Source organism: Rhinolophus sinicus, chromosome 6 (genome assembly GCF_057876585.1).
Source record: "Rhinolophus sinicus isolate RSI-liver-muscle chromosome 6, RSI-T2T, whole genome shotgun sequence".
NCBI lineage: Eukaryota > Metazoa > Chordata > Mammalia > Chiroptera > Rhinolophidae > Rhinolophus > Rhinolophus sinicus.
This window is the reverse complement of record NC_142506.1, coordinates 28,620,484-28,645,941: the sequence shown is the minus strand read 5'-3', so window position 1 is coordinate 28,645,941 and position 25,458 is coordinate 28,620,484. Positions and strand designations below refer to the sequence as shown.

General features: G+C 42.1%; 1 pseudogene; it reads right to left on the bottom strand.

The window, feature by feature from the left end:
• Positions 1–17,382: 17,382 nt before the first annotated feature.
• On the bottom strand, positions 17,383–18,164 carry LOC109434645 (large ribosomal subunit protein eL8 pseudogene; annotated as a pseudogene).
• Between the last annotated feature and the right edge of the window lie 7,294 nt (positions 18,165–25,458).

The following is a 25,458-nucleotide window of genomic DNA, read 5'->3' as shown; positions in this document are numbered from 1 at the left end:
ATAGTTTGAGCTGTTGATGAAATACCCATGTAAAAATGATGCAAAGACCCCTGGAAATAGGGAGATCTGGAGCCGGTTTGGCTGTGAATTTGGGAGCCTGTCCTACAGACATAGTAATTAAGCAAATGTCGAGGTCTACAGAAAGAAGGGATATGAACGCAGGACCTAGAGAAATGCCAGAGAGAAGGGAGGCTGGCAGAGAAGACCAAGAGGACCAGCTGGAGAAGTAGGAGGGGAGTAGTACAATGTCAAGCCATTCAAGATGGGGTGAGTGATCAGGATGTCATACCCTTCAAACAGGATGAAAAGAGGGTGCTGATTTTGGCAAATGGCAAATCACTGGTAAATCCAATCTCATGTTATTGTTTGGATTTTTATCCTGAAAAAGTTTCAATCATGGGAATGATGTGAATTTTAGAAAAGGGGGAAATGTGGGGATGGGAAGAGAAAGGACTGTAAGTGTGTGGCAGGGAGAACAATAGCTTGGAAAGCTATTGTAGTGATCCAGTGAAAAGAATGATAAGGGCCTGAAAAGAAGTTATGTGTGACCTTTAACTGAACAATTTCAGTGGAGTGGGAAGCACAAACAGAGGTTTGAGTGAGGAGCAGCTGAAGTGAAGTCAGTGAATGTTGACCATTCTTTCAAGTGGAAGGTACTGGACTAAAGCCTAATCCAACATCATTTATACCATGAAACACTTCAACAACTTTTATTATTCAAACTATATGCCCTCATGATTAGTATTTCTGTATTCAAATTTAAGGGATAATGCTAGCTTTTAATGAATAAAATAGAACCTTAAAAACTACTGCAGTGAAATAGGCAGCATAGTATGTAACTAACAGAACGATAGCGTCCTAATGAGAACAGCATATTTAATTGTGTTTGGGGTTTGAGGTTTTGGTTTTTTTACCAAGTCAGGTTACTCATACACAAATACACAGGTAGTGCCAGAGAAAGTATTATCATTAAATAGAGAGCCCTAAGATAAAATGATATAACCATTCACACTTAGATCATCCTGGTCCATTGATTCAAACTCATTTACTTTTGTGCCAATAGATACAAAAGATTGAATGAATTAGATTGTTGATAAAGACAAATCACTAAAAACAAGAGGTAAACCTAAAATCATGAGCCTATAATAGAAATATAGTTGCATATAAAAATGTGACAAATGTAAAGACTAATAATAACTGAGTAAAAAATCCCAGCTGAATGTGAATGTTTAAAGAGAGCTCAGTAAGAATTTTTGTTGCTGAGGTGTATTCTTAGAGTACTCTTTATTATATAGAAAACCAAAATGTATAGGTTTCACATAATTAAAACATTCACATTTTAAAACATGGTATTTCAGTTGTCCCCACATTTTTGTGCACTGATAACCTTCTAAAAAGCTAATTTGCTTATCAAGAATTTGGTGGTATGTCTTTTATAGACTAGTAAAATCAGGTAAAAGTGTCTCCAAATTACTTTGCTGTGTACAAAGTTCAGATTATACCATTCTCTCTTTGAATGCAATAGATACAAAATGTTTTTTTGCTGAGTATGTGTTGTTAAAGATCCTTTAGATTTATAATTACTAAGGTTGATATTCACCTCAGATGAGAAATCACTGAATTTGGAAAGACTTTTTATTGTCATCTTTAACATTTTTTCCTCAGAGAATTTAGGGGCCAGGTAAGTGGGGTTAGAATTCTAATCCAGGTGCCCTGCATCCCAGCACTGACTTGAAGTTGATCATGTCCATCACCCATAGCTTTTCCACAGGATGATTTAACCTATAGAATGGTATGCCTGGCAAGCAAAGGGTGACAGAGCCCAGAGACAAACCCACGTGTGAGAGAAAAGAAAGGATATTTTTCAAATTTCAGTGTCTGTGTATGTCATTAGATGTAGGTCAGCATTTCACCTCTCCCGAGTGACTTGGACAGTTTCTGTGATAATAAGCGAGTCATAAGCAGTGCATTGACGTCTTTTATTACTTTAAGAAATAACAAATTACTCACTGCTAATTTAAGAGGACTGCTTTATAAACTTACATAAAAGGTCAATGAAATAATCCAGTTTTACAAATTAAATGTAACTTACATGACTAAAATAATCAATGGACACAATACATGACTTTACGTCTTCATCTACTCCTTGGAAGTTAGGAAATACTTAGAAAATTAATTTCATTTTCACTTTGCTGCCAGGCATTATCTGATAACAAGTGTTTTGTTTATTGAGTAATATATAGCAAGATAGATTTGTATCTCTCTTTCTCAAAACATTTGCCTGGCGGGAATACTAAACTTTTGGTTAAGGGAGTAGAAAATAGGATCTCTGAAATCTAATCTTGTCCTGTTTGAATTATAGTTTGTTCTATTTTCTTTAATAAATAACCTAACCTATTGTCATAAGAGCACCTAAGTGATTGTTAATAACAGCAACTGCAGGCTACATTTTATTTAATAACATTAAAGAGAAGTTTTAAATAACATTGTCATTTAATTTGAAGTTTTTAAATACAAGTTCTCTTATAAACATTTGTATCAATCTGAATTTGCTTTATCTAATTTAACTGGAAGGAGAAAAGTCCATGCAATAAAGACGATAAAAGATTAGTTCTTTCTTTAGCAAAATAGGGAGAGAAAACATAAATTATTTGCTTTCACAAAAATAATCTTTTTGTGTCATTTAAAAACCTTCATTTAGCTTTTTCAGTGGTTGTGAAGCTGGAAAAGATCCCAGCTGGGCAAAGACATCTGATCTCACAGTCCTCCCACCCCTTCGACCCTCCCCCGACAGCCCTCAATAAAATGGTGTGATTCCCCCCCACCAAAAAAGCCTTCATTTAGTCTTGGCTCTACCTGGTTAAATCCCTTAATTCTAAGTCATCTCCATTTCTTTTTAAAAATATATTCCTTATTCCTTTGGAAGGACTTCTCCCCTGCCATTCCCTGAGTTTTGCTGGCAACTGTCATCTTAACCCTGGCCTCCCAGGCCACAGTAACTGGTCTAAGTCGACAGCCTCTCACCCTATCTTGCAGGCAGGGGCAGCTCTGTAATGATTGGCACATGTTTGATTCAGATCATACTTTCCTTTGTTGGAGGAAAGGAGGATTGGACAAGGTAATCGTTTCTTCTGTGGCTCAAATTAGGACCATATGAGCCAGGAGCTGCCAGCAACCGGGGTCCCAGAAGAAATCTGTGAGAAATGAAGCCAATTCTCATCATGAAGAGGGGAGAGCCAGCATTCCAGTCATTCCACTTTCCTTGCTCTTCAGTTATACCGACAATTCGTCTCTTACCTAAGTTAGTTCCAGCCAGCTTTCTGTCACTTGCAACCAAGAATCCAGTCCTACAGTCCTACACAAGCAAGAGGAAAAGATCTTCATTTAGCTTCAAAACACCATTTGTACAAGGACAAGACAGGAGAGGCCTGATTGTTCACTATCTAAATAGTTGGCCACAAGCTTGCCATGAACCAACAAAGGCACGGAATTACTTCAAAACAAAACAAAACAACTCGAATGCAGTAATTTGGGGCTGCAGTAAGAAAAGTACAGGTCAGAGGGGAGGTAGTGGTTTGGTTTAATTTTGGTCAGACCCCAAATGTAGATTTCTGTTTTGGGGGTAAGTTTTGTTGTCAAGTTCTAGGTAGCACATTGTACAGGAGAATGAAAACTGTGCAATTTAGAGGATAGCCATAAAGGTGAGGAGGTCTAGAAAACAACATATTATTAGTTAGGAATGTTAAAAATGCCAGAGATAGCTGAGGAAAAAGATGGAGGGAATATTCTAAAAACAAAGCTACTATTTTTTACATACCAAGCAAGGGCCAGGCACTATGCTAAATCCTTTATATTATTATTTAATTCTCCAATGAGCTTGTCAGGTAGGTCTTACTATGTCCATTTTCCAAATGAGAAAACAAGTAGAGTGAAGTTAAGGAACTTGTTCAAGGTCACCCAGATAAAAAGACAAGGTCCAGATTCATACCCAAAGATGCCTAATGCCGAAGCCCCAGGTTCAAATCTCTCACCTATATTGCCTCATTGGACAACTTTTGTCTATAGGGTATGTCAAGTTGTACAGGTAAATGAGAGGAACTACAGTTGTCAGTCCAGGTGACCAAGCTAGGACCAGTGGGTTCCCAGGCTGGACATGCTGCCTTTCCCTCCCTGTGTCTCCATGAGGTTTGGTTTATGCCTTTCTATGTCCCTTTTCATTTCTTATGTTATTATAACTATTGTCTGAACTTTGTGAACAAGATACTAAGCTTCTTTAGGGCAAGGATTTTAATTTTTTTTTTTTTTTACTCTCATAGAACACTCAGTACAGTGTCTTGCTCATAGACCCTAATAACTTCCTGACAGTGTAGTAACTGGCAACGCCATAGGATGTGTCATGGAGCTTGTCACTAGATTTACTCAGATACAGAGGAGATGTCTGTCCTGGGAGAATGTTAGACTAGAGAGATCTCTGAGACACTTTTTTCCTTAACCACGGTGTAGAGGTGAAACATATGTATCTCTATTCATTATATATTATTTAAAAACCAGCAGAATTTAGCATTATTTTGACTTTAATATAATGATTGCTTATTAACATATAAAGAAGTTCTATTTTTTTGTACTTCTTTACGTATTTAAACTAAAATTAGGATGCTTTTTATCTGTGATTGGCCATTTTATTGATTCCTCCTCCTTCCTAGGGAAATCAATAGCCTACAGTATAAAAAAAATTAAAAATTGAGGAATGAATAGCATTTTTTATAAATTTTAAATTGCAATCATAAAAGTGGGAATGAACTGTCAAACAAAAACTGGGATGTCTGATGTTTACTTGTGTTCCTAATTAACAAGAAAAGAGTGTTTGCTATTTAAAGAACGTGAGTGACTAGAAAATGAGGGACATTACAATAGTGTAACAAGAAGAATGCTTAAAAAAGGTCTCAGTCATTGTTCTTTGTACACAAAAACAATGGTGCTTAACAACGTATTGATACCTAAATCAAATTTCCAGCTTCCAGCAGCAGCCCTTGAATGGGAGATGATTTAATGCGGAGGGTCTGTATTGGGGCCTGCCTCCTGCTTCCCAGGCACCGTGCCCACGGCAGCAGAGTTACATGACTATTGAACACTGGGATCCAACATTTGGTAGCTAATACGACAGTACAATGATGAACCAAACTTTATAGTTGATAGAGAACAATGGTCAGAAAATCAAAACCAATCATTTCCCCAAATACTATGAGTTGGCGTTGCTTAGGGCCTCCTTTTGCTGCTTGTTCTGCCCTCTGGTTGCTTAGATCTGGGAGGGAGTGGCTAGCTTCGGGTGGGAGGTGATCAGATATTCCCACAGTGATCCAGACTTGCAGAAAAGAATATGGGACAACCGATTCTACATTGACGGCCCTAGTCGTGTGGTGAGAAGCCCTTAAAAATCCTGCTTAAAATGTTCTGTCATTTTTGTCACTTTGGGAAACTTATTTGAAGTTCATCTTATTTGAAGTTCAGCTTATATGAAGTTCACTCATACTCTTAATCCTAAACATCCAAAGTACCAAATCTATAGATAAAGAAAGCAAGAAGGTACTAGAATGTGGGGCAACTATGGGTTGCCTACAAAGCTCACAGATTTAGTAAAGTTAACAATGAAAAATAAAACTAGGCTTTTGGCTTTATCATAATAGAGTAATAGCCTTAAAAATGAGATTATAGCCTTCATGTTTTTCTAAGTGCATTCTAAATTGTAATCTTAAAGAATTCTATTTCATGTGAGTTTTTTAGTTGATCGGTGGGGCTCATAAATTACTTCTAGAAATCAGATGAAATTGAGGACTGCTAATTTAGTAACATGGCTATCAAGATCTGGTAGACTGAGTTAAACTTTTAGGATTTCTAAGGATATATTTGAAATCAAATGATAAAATCCTATGAATTGCTAACTATTTTACACTTTAATAAGACTGGAGATTTTTTAAATTATAAAATATTTTTTTGATGTCTGACATATTTTGACTCAGCTTTAAAATCCACAATCCAAATTATAAACATTAAATAAACTTTTAACTTGGCCATCACGTCTCCTGCTAAATTCATGTTTATTCTGTAAGAATCAACGCAAGCATAATTTTTCTCTGAGATTTTTGTGACTTTTCCTTGTAGGTAAAATTGGTTTTTGCCTTCTTTGTGCCCCAACTGTGCTTGTGTCCAGCTCATTGGATTCAATATTTTTAATTGCCCAATTTAGGTGAATTACTTACAAAAATAAAGAAACAAGTGTCTAAGACTATAACTGTTAAATATTGTGGCAGGTAGCCTCTAAAATAACCCCCAATAATCCTGTTTCATGGTATTCACACCCTTGTATAATCCTTTCCCTGGGAATGTGGGCCGCACTTACTGACTTGTTTCTAATGAATAGAACTTGGCAAAAGTGATGAGATGTTACTTTGGAGATTAGGTTATAAGACTGGGGCTTCATCTTAAGTGCTCTTGCTCTCCCCCCCCCCCCCCATGAGAGAAGCCAACTGCCACATTGTGAGTGCCCTTACAGAGAGTTCCACATGACATGGTACTGATGTCTCCAGCCAACAGTCAGCAAGGACCAGCGGCCATGTGCATGAGTTTGGAAACAGATACTCTCCGCCCCACCCAGATCCCCTACCCTCCTATCAAACCTTGCTATGACTGCAGCCTGAGACCCGGAAAAGGTCAATACATGGTCGAGTTTATATAGCTAGCAAATACGAGTAGCAAAACCAAAGTTCCTATCTTTTTTCTGCCTCTTGTTTCAATTCTCTGCTGTCTCCTCCATGTCTTTAGTCTTTTCTTCTCACTCTGTCCCCGCTCTCTTGGATAGCTCGTCCATCCTTACAGAATTGTTTGACAAGACTATTACTATGACTCCAAAATTGGTATCGCTAGTTTCTGTCATTAAAGTCCCGCTATGAATGGCCAGCTACCTCTAAGACACCTCTACCAGGATGATCTGTGTCATCGCAAACTCAAGATTTCTTCATGTATGCAATACGGTAGTTGCCCAAATGGTCAGATGCAAAGTATCATTTAGCTGTAAGATTCAAAGGAATTGAGGTCCTAAACTAAATTTCTCATTGTCTACTCCTTCCTCCTAAACTGATCCTCTTTTTGCAGGTGCCCTGCCCGTGTTCGTGATATAACTCTCAGCCAGGTTCAAAATTTTGAAAAATGTTCACCCTTTTGTTTCTTCACCTCCCTTATGTATAAAACAAATTCTGCTTGTTTTTATTTTGAAATTGTCTTTTTCTTCTCCTCCCTAGTCCAATCCTATACCACATCATGTTTGGATAGTTGCAGAATCCGCAACAAGTGTAATTTTTCCTGCCCCAATCCACTTTGCATGGATATTTCTCACACTCATCTTCCTTAAATGCTGTTTTCATATGTCCCTCCAGTAAAAGTCCATAATGAACCTCTCTGCTTCTTACCAATCATGCCTTGACTCCTGTGCTGGCTTAAAAGGCTCTCCAGAACCTGGCGTCACCCTTGGGAGCCAGCCTTCTAATCCCTGACACCACCCTTCAGCTTCGCTTTGTCTGGTTTGTTCATGGGCCTTTGAGTTATCCATGCTGGTGTCTGCCTCTGGAGCTCAGTGCTGTGGTTGTGTCTACCTGAAGTCTACCATCCATGGTATCCCAGCTCAAGTACAACATCCTGTTCAGATCCCCAAGGCCTGTTCCACTGTTCCCAGATTTGACATCAGAGGTCTCTCTGGGCCCTTCGGGCAAGTGTTTCCCACAGAACTCCCCTATTCCTATACTATGGAAGCAGAAGCACATAAAATGTAAGTCCCTTTAGATTTTATGGGCACACTGGTCCCCAGCCCACACTGTGCCTCCCCCTGCGACTCCTTTCCTTCTCACACCTTCCTTCTGTTCCTTGGGGAGCCTCCATTTCATGGCGAACAAACCCTTCTACATTCCTCTTTGCTTTAACTGAAAGTTGGCTGTCTTACAAGAACATGGCTTCCTCTGCCACAGTCTTGAATTGAGGGGTGTTTATTCTACCCAGCCTCATACACTTCAGGGTCAAGAGGCAGGGTTGGTTTTCTCCCAATTCCACAATGCTATTGCCAGACTATTACACTGAAAATAAATAAAGAGATTAAGCCAGCTGGCATGCCCACCCCCTATCCGTGCCTGTGTCATCTAACACCTTTCTGCCACTCTCACAATGATTTAAAGAGAGAGAGTGAGAGGCACCTAGTTCACTGTCTTCTTTTCCTAAATTAAAGTTTCTGTATTACAACTTTAAAACAATTTTCATCATTCTTTCTCCTTAAAGACATACTATCATAATAAAATCCCCCTATAATCCTATTTCTGCCTCACTCCAGTGATGACCACAATTGCCAGCTCGGCATGCATCCCCCTGAAACGGCAGTGTTGACTCTCCTTGTGAAGTGGGAGACTTTGTGGATTACCTCGGAGTACCTTACCCTCCCAGCCTTTTACTCTGCTCAACTCCTTTACCTCCCCTAAACTGTTCTGTGTTAGAGATCTTAAAGCACAGCATTGCGCCCTCTGCTCACCACAGCCTCTTTCCCCTTCCAGCTGCTTCATGCCACCCCAATACCAGCACTTCGGGTATAATCACCCAATCTTTATTAAGTTGAGATGAAAGTCACATAACACAATTAACCATTTTAAAGCGTACAATTCAATGGCATTTAGTGCATTCATAATGCTCTGTAAGTACTACCCAGTGCAATCTACAGATTCAAATGTAATCAATAATTTTTGTTTGTTTGTTTTGCACTAATAGAAAAACTTACCCTGAAATTCATATGGAATCTAAAGGGACCTTGAATAGCCAAAACAACCTTGAAAAAGAACAAAGTTGAAGGACTGACTCACAGTTCCTGATTTTAAAACTTACTACAAAGCCATAGTAATCAAAACAGTGTGGTATTGGTGTAGGACAGACATATAGATCAATGGGATAGAATAGAGAGCCCAGAAATAAACCCTCACAAATATGGATGGTCAAATGATTTTTGACATGGGGACCAAGACCATTCAATGGAGAAAGGACAGTCTTTGAACAAATGATTCTGGGAAAAACTATATCCACATGCAAAAGAATGAAGTTGGACCTTTATACCATATACAAAAATTAAATGGATCAAAGATGTAAATTTAAGATCTAAAACAATAAAACTCTTACCAAATAAATGGAAAATCTTCATGACATTGGATTTGGCAATGATTTCTTTGATATGACCGAAGGCACAGCAGCAAAAGAAAAAAAACAAATTAGACTTTATGAAAATTTAAAAGGTTCTAAGAAATTTTCATAGACTGTCTTTATATTACAGTTATTTGTAGGTATATCTTGTGGACATATGTTCTGTCTTCAGAACCCAACACAGTATTTATTAAATTGAATAGATTTTTTTTTTGACCAGGAAATTTGGTTTTAAATTTCATAACTGAAATACATCATAAAGTCATTCCAAGTACACTCTCCCTATGGTAGTTCCTTTATTTATGTGGTAACATCCAGACTGGCAATTTAGCACCCTTGCCACCCACAGCTGTCTGGAAGCTATAGCTGCACAAGGTAATAGCGATAATGTGACTTCTAGGGATGGGTAATGGCGTTGGTGGGGATAGGGACACTTGGAGCCGATTGGACAAAGGGTAAGCACACAGCTGACTCAGGAGGCATCAATCACTTGTTCAGGAAAAATGTTGTGTGGCTCCAGTACTCGCAGAGGAGCCAGGCTAGTTCCTTCCTCTCTAGAATATCAGTGTGTGTTGCCAATTAAGGGTGGGTGCTGGAGCTTAGAGGTCATGGTGTAGGTGCTGGATGAACCGCCATGTTGTGCCTCGTGCAAAATGAACACGCAGAGGAAAGCATGTAAAATGGAAGAAAGGCTAGAGCTGGCTCAGAAGCAGAGACACAGACACAGGGAAGAGCCACCCTGTTCCTGAGGGCTCCCAGGCCTCTGGCCAATCAGAATGAGGCCCAGCCACACTTAATGTTCTGTCCTTGAATCCTGTGAGATCCCTGTAACCTCCCAGTGAGAACCCCTTTATACTTCAGTAGACTGTTTCTTACAGTCACATGCATCCTGACTGCAAAAAGGAAATTGTTTTGCTGAATCATAACTCCAGCATGTAATGTGTTCAGTCACCCAAATTTATATCTCATCTTTGACCCTCCCTTACTAGCTGATTATGATTTGGGGCAATTTTTTTGTTCACTCCATGTTTTGGTTTCTTTAATAGATAAAATGCCATAATTTCATATGGTGCTTTACCACTTACTAATCACTTTCCATACATTATTGCATGTGAATTTTTAAAACGTTCTTAGAATACAGGCAAAGAATTTTTATTCACCTTTTACAAACTTTCCCAAGATTTCACAGTTAAGTACTAGTGAAAATCGGATTCAAACACCAGTCTTCTAATTGTTATCTGCTCAAGTCCCCATCGACTCTACCTCAGAGAACATAAATATATTTTTTAAGGGTGATAAATTGCAAATTGACTGATTGAATAAACTCTAGGATCTCCTTCATGAGAATTTTTGGTGAAAGACTTTCAAGTCATTAAAGGTATTACATTTTACATATCATGAATCCTGCTTCAAAATATGTTGATACTCAGTTTAATAGCTGGACCATTAGATTAGAGATCTAGTGTTATAATAACGTGCTATATTTCTAAAAATATGCATAATATGTCTGTGGCCTGCGCTTCATGAAGGATTCCAGCTGCCACCTGGAAGTTGGCCAAGTTCAGGACTGTGGGCTCAAGACCTTGTCTAGACCACGGGCAATACCTGGTACTTCTCCACCTTAAAATATGCTAGCTCAGGTCACAAAGAACTTTTGATACTAGGATGATACCACATCATCCAATTCCCCATGGCTTCTTCACAGTGTCCCCAAGACCAATGACACAGCCCGACCAGGTCCCACCACAAGAGCTTTCTTCCTCCCTGCCAGGGCTGCTCTTGGGCTGATTCCGCTCAGAGCATGCAGCCCCCTCCATCGTGGCTCAGGGGTGCTGCTCCTCAGAGCTGTCCTGCACTGTTCCGTGCAGGCCACGGCTGAGTCACCACACTTACCTCCCAGTTGCCACCACCAGACCACATGGCTTCTTTCTCAATTCACCCCGAAAGAGAACATATTGTTCTCTTGCAAACTAGGTGCAAGCACGAGAACACAGCCCCCTCTTCCACCCTCACACCAAAAGCACACCAGGGGCTCCTTATGTAATTTAGGGGTCAACCAACACAGCACAATGTAATTACACCTGTGTGAAATAGAGATGGAAGGAGAAACCAGGCTGGGGCTGGTACGCTGCTGAAAGGGCTGACCCTCAGTTGGGCCTATTCAGTACAGCTCAGAGAGAAGCACTGGATGTGTGGGTTGGAAGTGTTCATAATGTTAAGTTCTTTTGCAATAATGATGACAGCTACCGTGATAGTGGCAAATAATAATGTTAGAAACACTGACATCTTTCCTATATACCACACCTCATGTTAATTACTTTATGTACATTCTGTATGCAAAACATGCAAAGCCTTTACCACAGTGCCTGGCACGAATTAAGTGCTCAATGAGTGACAGGTACTGTAGTAGTAGTATCTTATGTATCCTCATCTTTGCTAATCCTTTGCTCTTCCATCAGTCATTCCTTCAGGAAACCTCTACTGTGCATGTACCAAGCACTATGTTAGGACTTGGGGACACTCATAAGAATAGGCCCGGGCTCTTTCAGACATGGGTTTCAATCCAGCTAACCACTATCTTTCTGGGTGACGTTGGGCATGCTCCTTAAGCCTTGTGAGTTCAACTGTTAGATGAGTCATTCAACTGTTAGAAGAGCACAATAATTTCTGTGTCATAGGATTGTTGATAGGACTAAACATATGCAAAGGGGTTAGCCCAGCATGCTACTCATACAGGAGAAGCTTCTAATATGATCTTAGCATCATTTAACATGGAATTTTTATGTATCAGGCTTTAAAAACAATCCCTTGTCAGGCTCACACAGTGAGCGGTACTGGAAGCTGGGATTCAGACCCTAGTTAGGCCATACGATGGGCCAATGAATTCAAAGGTTGAAATCAAGATTTCTCTGAGATACACTGGTGTGTATAGATTCCACATCTCCCCTGGACAGATGAAGCATCAATACACATGGGAGAGTTTTAAGAATACAAGAATCTAACTCAAGCGTAAATTCAAATCCTTTAGAAATCTTCAGACATTTGGCATGACATGAAGTTAAATACAACAGCATCTCTGTTACTTCCGTGATATTTCTGATAAAAAAGTGAAGCTGTAGAGCCAAGCCTCAAAAAACAGTCCTGAAAAGACATTTTTCTTTGTTGATTACCATCCAGAGATAACATTTTTGGAAACTTTGAACAGAATCAGTTTGCAGGGATGGAACCCTTGCTCCCCCAATCCCCCCCAAACTTTCCATATCTTGTACTCTGAGAACATTAAAATCTTTGAATCTGAGTGATTTGCTGTCTCAACAAGGAAACTAAAATCAAAAGTAATTTAGCGAAAAACTCTCTGACCTCTTTGTACTCCCTCTTCAGAAAATTTTTATATGCTTGTTTATTTTCTTAATGTCTCTTGGTTATGTTTTTTTCTTGTTTTGATTTCATATATGAAATGTTTCATCTGTGTATTCATTTTCTGGATTCCCTAGAATTTTAAGAAAGAGACAGTTTAAGGCAGTGCTTCTCAAACTTTTTTTTTCCTTCAGTCCACAGTAAGAAATACATTTTACATTTCAATATAAATACACATATATTTACATATAGTAACACTGACATCTTTTCTATATACCAAACCTTATGTTAATTACTTTATGTACATTATGTATACAAAATGTAAAGCTTTTAACACAGTGCCTAGCATACGCTATGATTTTTTTAAAATTCTATCCTTAAAAAATTCTATTCTATCTTAAATACAAAAAATTGAACCAGAGGTCCAGGAGATGTGGGGGTGGGGTGAATAATAGGTGGGGCACAGGGACCTTGGGGTCAATGAGACTATTCTGTATGATCCTGTAATGATGGACACATGACATGCATTTATCAAAACCCATAGAATGTGCAACGTAAAGAGTGAACCTTAACATAAACTATGGACTTCAGCTAATATTCATGTATCAGTATCAGTTCATCAATGTAACAGATGTACCTCTGTACAATGTTTGCACTAACTTAAAACTACACTAAAAAATTAACTTTATTAAAAAATATTTTAAAAAGTAAAATAAAAATTGAAGTTAGTTGTAACTTATAAACTTGAATTTACTACCCACGAAAGGCTCACACTCCACAATTTGAAAACTTCTGGTGTCCTTCTAACTAGCTCGATAGAGCCTGGCCTTAGACAAGCCACGTGATACGTACTGTGTCTCAACTTTCTCATCTGAAAAATGGGTGTTTAGTCAGATAAATGTCAAGATACTTTCCAGCTCCAAAATATTGTAAGTATAAATTCTAATTTTTAAATGTCTTAGAATGAAAAGTCATTAAGCATGAATTGTAAATTATATATACGTGATTTAGGCCAATTTTATTTTTATAGGCATTTAATGGGCACTTATTTTATTTCTCCTATTTAATAAAATTAAAAGTATGGTTTCTAAGCAAAACATATACTTACATTTCTTGGTTCCTGATTCAAGATCCTTGTGGAGGACATAAACAGCATCTAGGAATGACGCAAATGATACTTCCAGTTTGGGTATTTGCCCTACTGCCATGGCCTGGCAAGAACTTACCTGAATTCAGTTCTCATTGGCTCCATTCAATATTTGCTGAGAGCCTACTGTGTGCCAAGCCCTATGCTGGGACCTCATCCCAGATCTTTCTTCTTTCCCTACCCCAGGACCACTGTGGGAAAGGCAGCAAACTGGGAGGAGTGTGTGTAAGCTCAAGGCAGACCTTGGTGAATTGCAGCGCTCAGTGTTGCTTCTCAACTGCTGTTGAAGCCTAGATAAGTTATCTAACCACTCTCCTCTGTTCTCAAGTGGAAGTGGGGTAATAATGCCCTACCAAATAGGACTTTCTGAGCATGAAATAGGGGATGGAGCTGTCATCTTGGTCCTGCACAGTCCTGCAAAGCAGATGAAGGTGGCCTTGGAACACCCTTCCCGATTTGCATATGCACCCTGCCCCTTCTTTACCTCACCCCCACTTTCTGCAACCAACAATGTTATAGATGCTTCCCAAACACCTGGTGCTTCTCCCTACCCACTCAACTTATTTGCCTTTTATTCTAAGAACTGCTGTAAGTTGTGGAACAAATCACCTTGTGTGTTTCCGCCAAGTCCCTGGAGCAGAACTCAATTGACATTGAACTTGAGAGACAGCCTAGAGAAGGAAAAGTGCATCACAGTAAGATGGCAACACTCTGGGAGGTGCAGTTCCAGTCTTATAGCTTGGTTTTAGTGGGATTCTTTTAGGATGATTGCATGACTAATAATAACACAGCATCTAAGGTATTATTTTAAGAAAGTTTATAATTCACCGGGCATGTGCTAAGCAGTTTATATAAATATTTCTAAGCCTCACAATCACCTTGAAAAGCTAGGTTTTCCCTTTTACAGATAAAGAGATTGAGTTTCAGAGTCATTTATTGATTATTCAGGGAAACATTTTAATGAGTGCTTACTATTTGACAAATATGGGATTAGACCCTGGGGAAAGAAAGCTGAATAACATGTGTAGTCCTTGACCTTAGGAAACTTATTGTCTGGTGGAGAATCTGGCAGATCAACAGACAATTGCCAGCTGGAGTAAATTGCGATCCAAGGAAGGTAAGAAAACACAGAAGATGGCAGCTGACCTGACCAGACGGAGGTTGGTAGGGGCGTCGAGGATAGAAGCTGCAGGCTGTCTTATGCCTGTGTGATCTGAAGTCTCTCCCCTCCTTCAGCTCTCCCTAGCACAACCCCCGCACTAAATGAACAAACCTAGCGCAATTCCTCCAAGTCCCCATAAGTACTTTTCTGTACCTTGGACTAGCACAAGTGCCCAGGGGCCACGTGCATCTTCACAGGAACCTCCCAGAGAGAGAGAATGTACTGACACAAGGACCCGATAGTTTAGGCCCAAACCATGACACTTTCAAGAAGGAAACGAGCCCTGTTAATAGTTATGGCAGAATAACAGGTGTAAAGTAGGTGTGTCCTGGCGGCCTGGACAACAGATTTAAGCTAAATATAACCTAAAAGAATGCGTGTAATGAAAGAATCTTGGGCTGGAAAGTTGATCAGTGGGAAAGGGATTTGGGTCAGTAGTTGTTTGGTGTCCTTGGAGCCTCTCCACTAAGCAGCAGATGGGTTTGAGTTCTGGGTCTATTCCCTGAGCTCAGGGAGGCCCTGCCTGACAATGGGTGTGTGTGTTAGAGTGGGGCTGAAGAGCTGTGTTAGCAACAATCACAGAAGGCCCTTGGGAGTGGTTACCAAGGTGAGGCGATGAGCCATGGGGATACCTGGGAAAGAGCAGCCTGGGAAAGGGAGGCCTGCCATCACGACTGGAGTGCAGCAATCCCACTGCTTGGAGGTGGTGAGCCAAGCCCGTGTCATGCCTTGCTGATGCATGACTGGGCTGAAGAAAGAGTTCATTGAATTGTTCATGGAAACAAGTGGTGCCAGAGAGGCCAGGCCTGGCGAATGACTCTGCCTCAAACACAGTGCTTGGCAGGACACCAGGCCTGAAAGGTACAGCAAAGTCCTCCCAGAACTGATTCTCAGAGCAGGATTTTGCATCACAAACTGGCCACTGCAGGGACAGATGGGAGTTTGCAGGTTTTGTCTGTCTGTGGTTCACCGCTGATGGACGTGTCAGAGGGTGTCTGAACTGCGTCTCAGCCTTTGGGTGAAAGGGAAAACCAAGACCTGCGGGAGTAGGAGGCACCTGAAGCAAAAGAAGCAAGGCCATGTCCCCAGGGCTTTGTCAGCAGCTCCTGGCTTCTTGCTTCCTACACTCCACCTGCACAACCAGAGGCCTTGGTGGCCAGAAGACGTGGCTCTAATTCTGGCTCTGTGGCTGCCCAGCTGGGTAAACAAGGTCACAAGGATAAAACACAATTTACTGTGTGTGTGTGTGTGTGTGTGTGTGTGTGTGCACAGCACTACCCTGAGCACTTTGTGTTTCTTATCTCACTCTTCACAGCAACTGTAGGCACTGTTATTTCACCCAGATTATAGCAGCGGAAAACTTTGCTGAAGGTCACACAACCAGGTAGCGATGGAGTCAGGATTTGCACCTGGCTGTGTGACTCTAGAAAATGAGCATGGGGCCACCAATCCTGTGCTGCCTCTAATTCATGAATTGTAAAATGGGCATAAATGTACCGCTTCCTTTGGAGGCTGCTGCGATATTCAGGTGGGATAATCGGGTCACAGTGTGAGCACGGTGCCTGCAAGCAAAACAGTGTGAGCTCCCGTTGGTGTGATTCGTCACGGCCTCTCTGCAGCCTTGTTATTCTTTCTGTTTCTTCTCAGCCTCCTTCAGCAAATTTTCTGCTTGAACTTCACAAGACTTTCAGCTTTCTGGGTTAGGACACGTTGTCTATTTGGCATGTGTGGAGGGGCCGGGCAGCAAAGGTCAAACACCCTGCGGGATAAGTGAGGATTCTCTGCTCACCTAAACAGTATTCCAGGAATCCTTCAAGGATTGAAGTTCAAGTTTGGTCCTCTGAACGAAGTTTAGAGTTCTTTTATGCCTTTGTTTCACTGTAAAAAAAAGAAAAAAAAAGAAAAGAAAATCCATAGCAATAGCAATAACCCTCCCGGTTTTGTGTGTGTGTGTCTCCCATGCACACACAGAAAAACAAAGAAAACAGATAAACTAAAATCACTTACGTTCAAAGCTCCTGTATGTAAAGGAAGGAAAGCTTTTTCCTTCTTGGGCAGGGCCAGGTATGGGGGGAGGGATTTTCCACTGTTCTGGTACCTCCCCTTCAATTCCAAAGCTGAGGCAAGACAGACTGAGTGACCCAAGAGAAGCCCCAGGGAAATTCCAGGTCTTGCTTTCTTGTGTACTGATTTTTGACCTCAAGGCAGGGAGCGCAGCCTCATAAAGAAGGTACCTAGGGGTTTGTGGAAGTGGAGACTCTGAGGTTCCCTTGATTCCTTTCCTAGTCCTTTTGGGCTCCGTTATGTATGGCCTGGTCATTAGGGAGCTGCAGGCCCAGGGGCCTTATATACTTACACTTACCCACGGTGTTGTAACTGCTACAGTCTTTTTTTTTTTTTTTTTAAGGCAAATGAACTTCAACCCCAAATGCCCCATCGACACTGGCTGAAGGAGAATTTTTATTTTATGTATAGAAAACTCAGTAGTGTACACTCAGCCCAACTTGGTGGCCAGTTCTTTAGCCTTTGCATTTTCCAGCTTGGCAATGCGAGCCACCGATTTGGGGTCAAGGACGTTGCCCTCCCACCCTCCCCCAGTGACGGGGATCTCAGCGCATCTGGTGATGTAATTAGTCCAGATAACTTCCAGCTTGGCCAGCACTTCTTTGCCTTCCAGTTAACCAGTGAGAACCTACATGTCTTCCTGTGGACTGGACGCCCCAGCCTGGCCTTCCCCTTGATAATGCAGTAGGGAACCCCCATCTTATGGCACAGGGCAGGCAGGAAGACAACCAGCTTGATGGAATCTACATCACATGCAGTCACTACCAGCTGAGTCTTCTTGTGCTCTACCAAAGGGGTGACAGTATTAACCCCTGCTCGAGGACAGATGGCCTCTTGGTGGGGACATCCCCTTTGCTGGCAGTGTTTTTCTTAGCCCAAGCCAACAATCGCTGCTTCTTCTCTGGTCTGTACTTGTGGGCCAGCTTCAGCAAATGAGCAGCTGTCTGGCGGTACAAGGCCTGAGTGAACTGGTTAATGGCAGGAGGCACTTTCAGGCATTTATAGAGAATAGCTCTTGGCCTCTGCAGCCGAATGTATGGGGGTCATTTGACAAAGTGGGTGAGGTCCCTTTGGGACTGGATGTCCTGTCCAATGCCAAAAATCTTGGGTCTTTTCTCAAACGGGATTTACCACCCTCTTGGCCTCCTGCATCTTCAGGACAGCAGGGGCTGGTGCCACCTTCTTCCCCTTAGCCTTCTTTCCTTTCAGCATCTTGGGTAGTGGGCGGGGAGAGGTTAACTGCTCCAATGTCAACATTCGAGGACACCCCTGGCGCTGCTGGGTGACTGTGGGAGGGACAGAGCAGAGAGGGATGGGTCAAACGGGCAGCTGAGATAGCCCCAAGGGACCTGGGGATAGTTGGTGCTCTTGAGGATTAAGACACGAAGAGCCCGCAAGCCAGTCATTCAAGACTTCTCTCGCTTTTCTGGGAAGGCTCTGTTCTGAGGCGTGGCTGTCAGAGAATGTGAGATTTGGAGCTATGGCACGGTTTGCATATCTCGCCATCTTTACTTCCATATTCGAGCACTGCAATTGGCTGATAAAGCCAATTTGCCTTCCTCCAAAAATGTCCATGGAGGGGAGGAAAGGAGAAGGAACTAGGAAAGATGAAGGGAACGGGAAAGAAAGTAAGAGACAGAGACAGAGAGAGAGAGAGAGAGAGAGAGAGAGAGAGAGAGAGAGAGAGAGAAACCAATACCAAGGACTCTCTTAGGACTAGTTCAGGGACGGTTAATCAGGACCAAAACACCTCCGCAAGTTTAGTTTTTAGGGCAGATAATATATCTGTGTATGAATAATCATAGCCCCACTTAGAAATGCCACCAGGAATTTTGCCTTTTCTCCGTTCCCCCATTCCCTCTCACTCTGTCCCCCTCCCATTCAGCAGAAAGCTCCCGTTTGGATTCCAAACACAATACAGGAAGTGTGATGCAGTCTACACACCACATTACACAAGCTCTCATAAAGCTGGGAGGCTGGGACTCATACTTCCTGGTCTCCCAAAGAGGACATTTAGGGGCTCAGCAGCCCCAGGGAACTCCAGGGAGAATGTTTTGGTTCACCTGCAACTGGTGAAGAGGGGCCTGTTCTAAAAGCTTGCTTTCAGCAAGGAAAGCCTGGATTTGGCTGAGATAAGCATGGGCACCTTTGACCCTTTCGTGTCCTTCATTTGATATTAACTTAGCCGGAAGAGAAGGGAAGAGGCTGACCTCTAAGAGACAAAGACTGTTTTCCATTGGGCTCGAGGATCCAAGATCTCGTTGTTTTGTTTTGTTTCTGACTGGAAGACAAGTAGAGCTCATGTCAGTCCTGTAAAAGGTCACCAAATACCTCACTCCCCCTTATAGTAACTGTTCTGTGAACTCGCCTCAGAGGTCAACATTCTGCTTAATACTGGTCAAAGTTTGTTGTTGTTATGTGTTTTGTTTTGTTTTGCAAGAGTGAGCAGTTTAGTGTGGTTTCCTTGGTGCCAACAACAAATCCTGGTACCTCCTGTTTCTGGCTCAATTGTCCCCAGCCCTCACAAGTAATCCAGTCGGAACATAGAGAACAGAGAGGGACTGACTCTCCTCTTCACGTGGGTGGCTCCCATTAGAGTTCTTTCCTAGATGTGCTAACAACAGAGCCCAGCATCTGGGACCTTGCCATGGTGTCCCCACACCCGTGTGAAAAGGAGAGTCAGTTCCTCTCTGCCACCATGGCGGCCTGGTGTACCCACTCCTGCCCCCAACTTAGAGTACTTCACAAAACAGCAACAGTTGGTTGCCTGGAGCAAATGGTGCCCTACAATCTGTGCAGCTGAAATGGTTTGTCACAAACTGGTTTGTAATTTTACATATACCTGTGCCCCACCCAAATTTCAACACATTGCTAATTATACTGCTCAAACCTGGTGACTGGGAGGAAGGAGGAAGTAGGAGTGGGGATTCAAAAGAGCAGCTGCAGGGCCTAGCTGAGCTATCAGATGCCTGCTAATAATAGCTCCCATTTATCTAGCGCTCACTCTGCTAGGTCCGTGCTAAGCACTGCTCCTTTATCTCCTGTAATTCTCACAACAGCACTGGAAAGGGCAGGTGATTCCCCTTCTTGATGATGGGGAAACTAAGGCTCTGAAAGAGTCATTGGCCTAAACTCACACAGCCAGTAAGTACAGGTTTGAACTGTCATCTGCTTCTGTGCTTTTAAGCATCACGCTCTCCTGCTGCTGCTTCAAGCCGACAAGAGTGGGCGCCAGGAAATGCCGGTTGAGCCAGGAAGGGAGCCTTGCCAAATGCCAAACCAAAAGGGTTTGAAACCTGAGAATTGGCAGTTCACCTCCTCGAAACCCCAGTGTGGGGCATGCAGTGGGGGAGTGGAGGTGTTCCTGGGACACTGAGTGGGAACACAAACAGCAGACCCTGCGTGCCCGTTTAGAAGTACGAGTGAAGATAGGGAATATATGAAATGAAGTCACTTTAACCGAGCTGCTACAATTATTAACATGAAGGTTGACGCATGAGGAAAGACTGTTCTTGTTCTTACTGGCTGGGAAACTTAAACTTTTTGAACTTTCTATTCTGGTGTCAGTGCCTAGGTAGATATACATCTGAGCCTTGTGGATCAGACTTCCAGATAACATTCTGATTATGCCCCTTGAAGGGCTCACTCATCCAGACCACCTGACAGTCACCTGACATCCATTATCCAGACCACCTGACATCTGACTGATAACCATCCTGGACCAATCCTAGGGCGAAGAAGACAGGACTGGTAATTCTCAAGAGTATACTTTTGCCTATAAGAATTCTTTAACTATTCTTTCTTCTTTGGAACACTTCTGGGTTTTTGTTTGGTTGTGTTCCCAGTGTGCAAACTAACTAAGACCCTTGCATAAATCTTTATCGTTTATTTCTAGCTAAAACTTTCAGACTTTTTGAGTTCAATTGACAGAAGCATAAAAAGGCAGTACCGTTGGCCACACTGCCTGATACTAACCCAGTTTGGAAGTTGCAGAGGTATGGCGAGCCATGGAAGGGTTTTGGAGTTTATTTTAACGTAACCTCCAAGCTAAAGGCTGGTAAATAAATAAATAAATAAATAAATAAATAAATAAATAATAAAATAAAGCAGCCAATGTTGCTTAAGTCATGAGCAAATACAAACATTCCAAGATGTTTTGAATGTGATGAGTGCTCCTCGCCAGGGCACCTCCCTAAAAGAGCCCCAGTGAGGGTTCTATATCCTTCTCACCTCAGCTTCCTGCCCCCACCCCACTGGGCTGCAGGTGTCTCTGTGTAACAGTGAAGGAGTCACTCAGTGCCAACACCAGGGCATAGCACCAAGCTATCTTCTCCCTGCATAGCCACACATACTGCTTGATGGATCTGGGGGTCACTCTCCCTATCTGCCTCTCCTCGATTATTACATTTCACTTCCATTACTGTGTTTTTGGTGGTTGATGAATCCCGAATATTACATACACTTTTTTTGAGAGTGCTTACCAAATGTCAGGCACTGTTGTTCTACGTCCTGTACACATGTGGACTCTTTCTATCATAAAACTGTATGAAGCAGGTAATACTAGCATGTCCATTTTACAAGTGATGACAACTGGGTCCCAGAGAGGTTAAGCTATTTGCTTATGTTATGTTACACAGCTGATGAGTAAGCAGTACAGCCAGCTTAGGAATCTAGACTGTGACTCCAGAACCCATGCTCTTAGCTGCCCTGTCACAGTGATTCTGGAGTGAGTCAGAGTGTTCATTCAAGCATCCCTTCCTGGGTATGCCAGGCCTATCCATGATTCGGTTGCTGCTGCCATGACTGGCTCTTGGCTGCAACACTGAAATGATATCATGTTCCCAGGTGAGCGTGATGCTATTTTAGGCAGTCAAGGAAAACATCACATAGTATTGTCAATACTCTCCGCAGGGTGGCTCTGAATGATCCACCTTCCTCTGGACACCCTCTTGCTTTGAATCTGGCACCACGATTCAGTTTCTAATATTATCGACTATGGGTGCTGGACACGTTGGCGGCACCATTGCCTATTTGTAGCACATGCAGTCAGCCACCAAGAAAGGCACATGGCAGAAAATCATAGGAGGAGCAACATTTGGGGTCACTCACAGGAACATGCCAATTCCACAGCTTCAGAGGAAACTCGGAGGGAGGGAGGGCAATAATAGCTAAGGTTTATTAAGCCCTTACAATGTGCCATCCCTGGTCTAAGCACATTCCAGGAACTATCTCATTAATCCTTACCTCAGCCCTCTGATGTGGATCCTATTATTATCCCCCTTTGGCAGTTGAGAAGAATGAGGCACAGAGAAGTGGTTTCCCAAGATCACAGGGCTCATAAACAGGGGATCCAGGATTCAGATGCAGACAGTGGCTTCAAAGACTGAGCTCCAACATGGCGCGACGACTGGCTCCTGCGCCCGTGTTCTTAGCCGCAGCTCTATTTTGGAGAGCTGTGGCCTTTTAGCCACTTGATTGCCTGCTCCATTGTCAGCCTCAGGTGAATGAGGCTCTAGAAACAAAGTAAAAAGAAAGCCTGGCCTGAAATAACTGCTTGACTCCCTGTTGGGGAACAGGGTCGGGAGGGGAGGAGCTGACACAAGATCTCCCAAGGTGGTAAACTCAGTAAGTGATGTTTCTGGTGGGTACTGGGAGGAAGAATCAGAAGGGGCATTCCCAGTCAACATCCATGGCAATGGGGGCGTGGGGAAGGAGAACCCAGGGTCTCCAAGTCCCTGAAACAAGGCTCTAGCTCTGGTGGTCCTTCCCCTCCCCCAACACTGCTGGGCTGTCATTCTTGCCACCTGTTGCTGGTGGTTACTTGCCCCCATTTCCGAGGTGCTGACAGGAAGGAAGCTTGTCTCCCAGCTGGCAACAGGTGTCATTTTAGCATTTGAAAGGCGGGATATCACCACTTTGACCGCTATTAATTATAATATTACTCCTTTCTTTTGGATGAAGTTTAAAAGATATTTGCAAATCATATATCTGATAAGGGATTAAACAGAATATAGAAGGAACTCCTACAACTCAACAAGAAAAAAGAAATTCAATTAAAAAATGAGCAAAGGGTTTGAATAGACATTTCTTCAAAGAAGATAAACAAATGGTCAACAAACACAGGAAAAGATGCCCCACATCACTAGGGAAATCAAATCAAAACTACAAAAACCATTAGAATGGCTATTACAAAAAACAAAACAGCAATAAGAAAACAAGTGTTGGCAAAGGTATGGAGAAAGGTATTCCCCCTTGTGCCTTGCTGGTGGGAATATAAACTGGTGCAGCTGCTGTGGAAAACACTCTGGCAGTCCCTCAAAAAGTTAAACAGAATTATCACATGTTACAGCAATTCTCCTTCTAGGTATATACCCCAAAGAATTAAAAGCAAGGACTCAGATTCTGGTACATCATTGGTCATAGCAGCATTATGCGCAATAGCCCAAAGATGGAAACAACCCAAATGGCCATCAAAAGGTGAATAGATGAACAAATGGTGGTCTATCCGTGCCATGGAATATTATCCAGCCATCAAAAGGAATGGTGTCCTGATCCATGCCATAGTATGGATGAACCTTGAAAAAAATTTTGCTAAGTGAAATTAGCCAAACACCAAAAGACAAATATTATATGTTTCCATTTGTATGATGTACCTAGAAAAGGCAAATTCATAGAGACAGAAAGTAAAATGGAGGTTATCAGGAGCTGGAGGGAGGGGGTAAATGGGAAGTTTAATAGGTACAGAGTTTCTATTTGGAATGATGAAAAAGTTGTAGAAATGGATAGTAGTTATGCAACATTGTAAATGTACTTAATGCCATTGAATTACATACCTTAAATGGTTAAAATGATAAAATTCATAATGTATATTTTACCAAGAAATGGCCAAATATATTTACAAAGGAATGGCCAAAATATGCAAAAAGTCTTGTGGGCTTCAGTCTTTCAGTAGTTTACAATTTCATTAGCATTCACTACAACTACCCTAGAGAGAAGAGTACCATGCAAAAATCACACTTGGCTCCCCATGCTGGGACCAAGAACATCACTACTCGGGGTTCCCCCGAGGTGACTCTGTCCACACATGGCTGCTATTGGATCCTACCTGTTGCTACAGTATCACTGTGCTGTTACTAAGGAATGTGACATGTCCTGACTTTCAAAGCATTCACATAGCGCATGCAACTACTCTGTGCTCCTTGGTATAAGGCCACATCTCCTTCCAGTACTTAAGCATTAAAAAAAAAAAAAAAAAAGAGCTAGGCATTTTGCTGGCTGGAATTTCAACTGCAATCATTGTTTAGGCAGGGACAGAGCCAATTGGAGTGTTTAAACTTCATCGTTATTTAGACAGGGACAGAGCCAAGTTTATAGAACTCTGGAAAGCAAGTTTAACCTCAGGGTACCTTAGCAGTTGTTTTAAATCCAATCCTAAGGATTTAATTCAGAGCAAACTGTTCATCCATTTCTATCCCAACTTTCTTCTGAGTGCTGGAAATACAGAAATGAATAGGTCATAACTCCTGCTTTCATGAGGCTGAGAGTCTAATAAAAATGCAGATGATGCAATACAATGTTAATAGGCATGTGTTCAAAGTGTTGTGGGGTGACTGGGGTCAGGGTTGGGGGAAAAAAGAGGGGTCATCGTGGGTCACAGAAACAAGATGGCATTTGCGCCAAATCCTGAGGGAAGAATCGAGTTTTCCAGGTGACAAAACACAAAGGGGAACTTCAGGCGAAGGAACAACCTATGCAAAGCCACAAAGCACGACAGGATGGGCCATTCAGAAAACCACAAGCAGCCATGGGTGGGTAGAGCAAAGGTAAGTGGGGAGTGACAATATCCTGGGAGGACAGAGAAGGAATTTAGATGTTATCATGTGCTCAATGGGCCTTTGCAGAAGGATTTTAAGCATGGAGGGAGCCTCGAGGGGCAGGATCAGGTTTTCATTTCCAAAAAGAAATTTAAAGTTTAGTGGATGGATTTGAGGAATTAGAAGTGTGGCACAAGGAGGCCACTGTAGTTGGAAAGTTGTCGAAGTAATCAAGTTGCGAGATGGAGAAAGCCCAGATTCAAGAGGGATTTCATGAGGCAGCAGAGACAAGATAATAATTGTGTAACTATTGTACTAGATCGAGGTCCAAAATGAGGTCCCATTTCTTTTCATCTTGGACTTATAGTGAGGTGGAGTGAGCCTGCAGACGTGAAGGGCAGCTGGCCCTCCCACGCTCACTTCTTGCTCGAAGCTGTGAGAGCACCAGCCTTGCGATGGGAATGGGGTCTGTGTCTGTGCCCCTTCTCCTTCCTCTTCCCGAGCACACCCCTGCTTAACCTGCCTACATTATCTGAAGACATGGCCTTTCATTTTACTATTATTTTCATTTATTCTGCTTTACTTTTTGAGTCAGTTTTACAGATGCTTCAAAAATCTAAGAAGTATAAGAAGATAGTGAAGAGTGTTCCTCTCACCATCCCCCATCCACTCGATTCCCACCCTGACCTGTA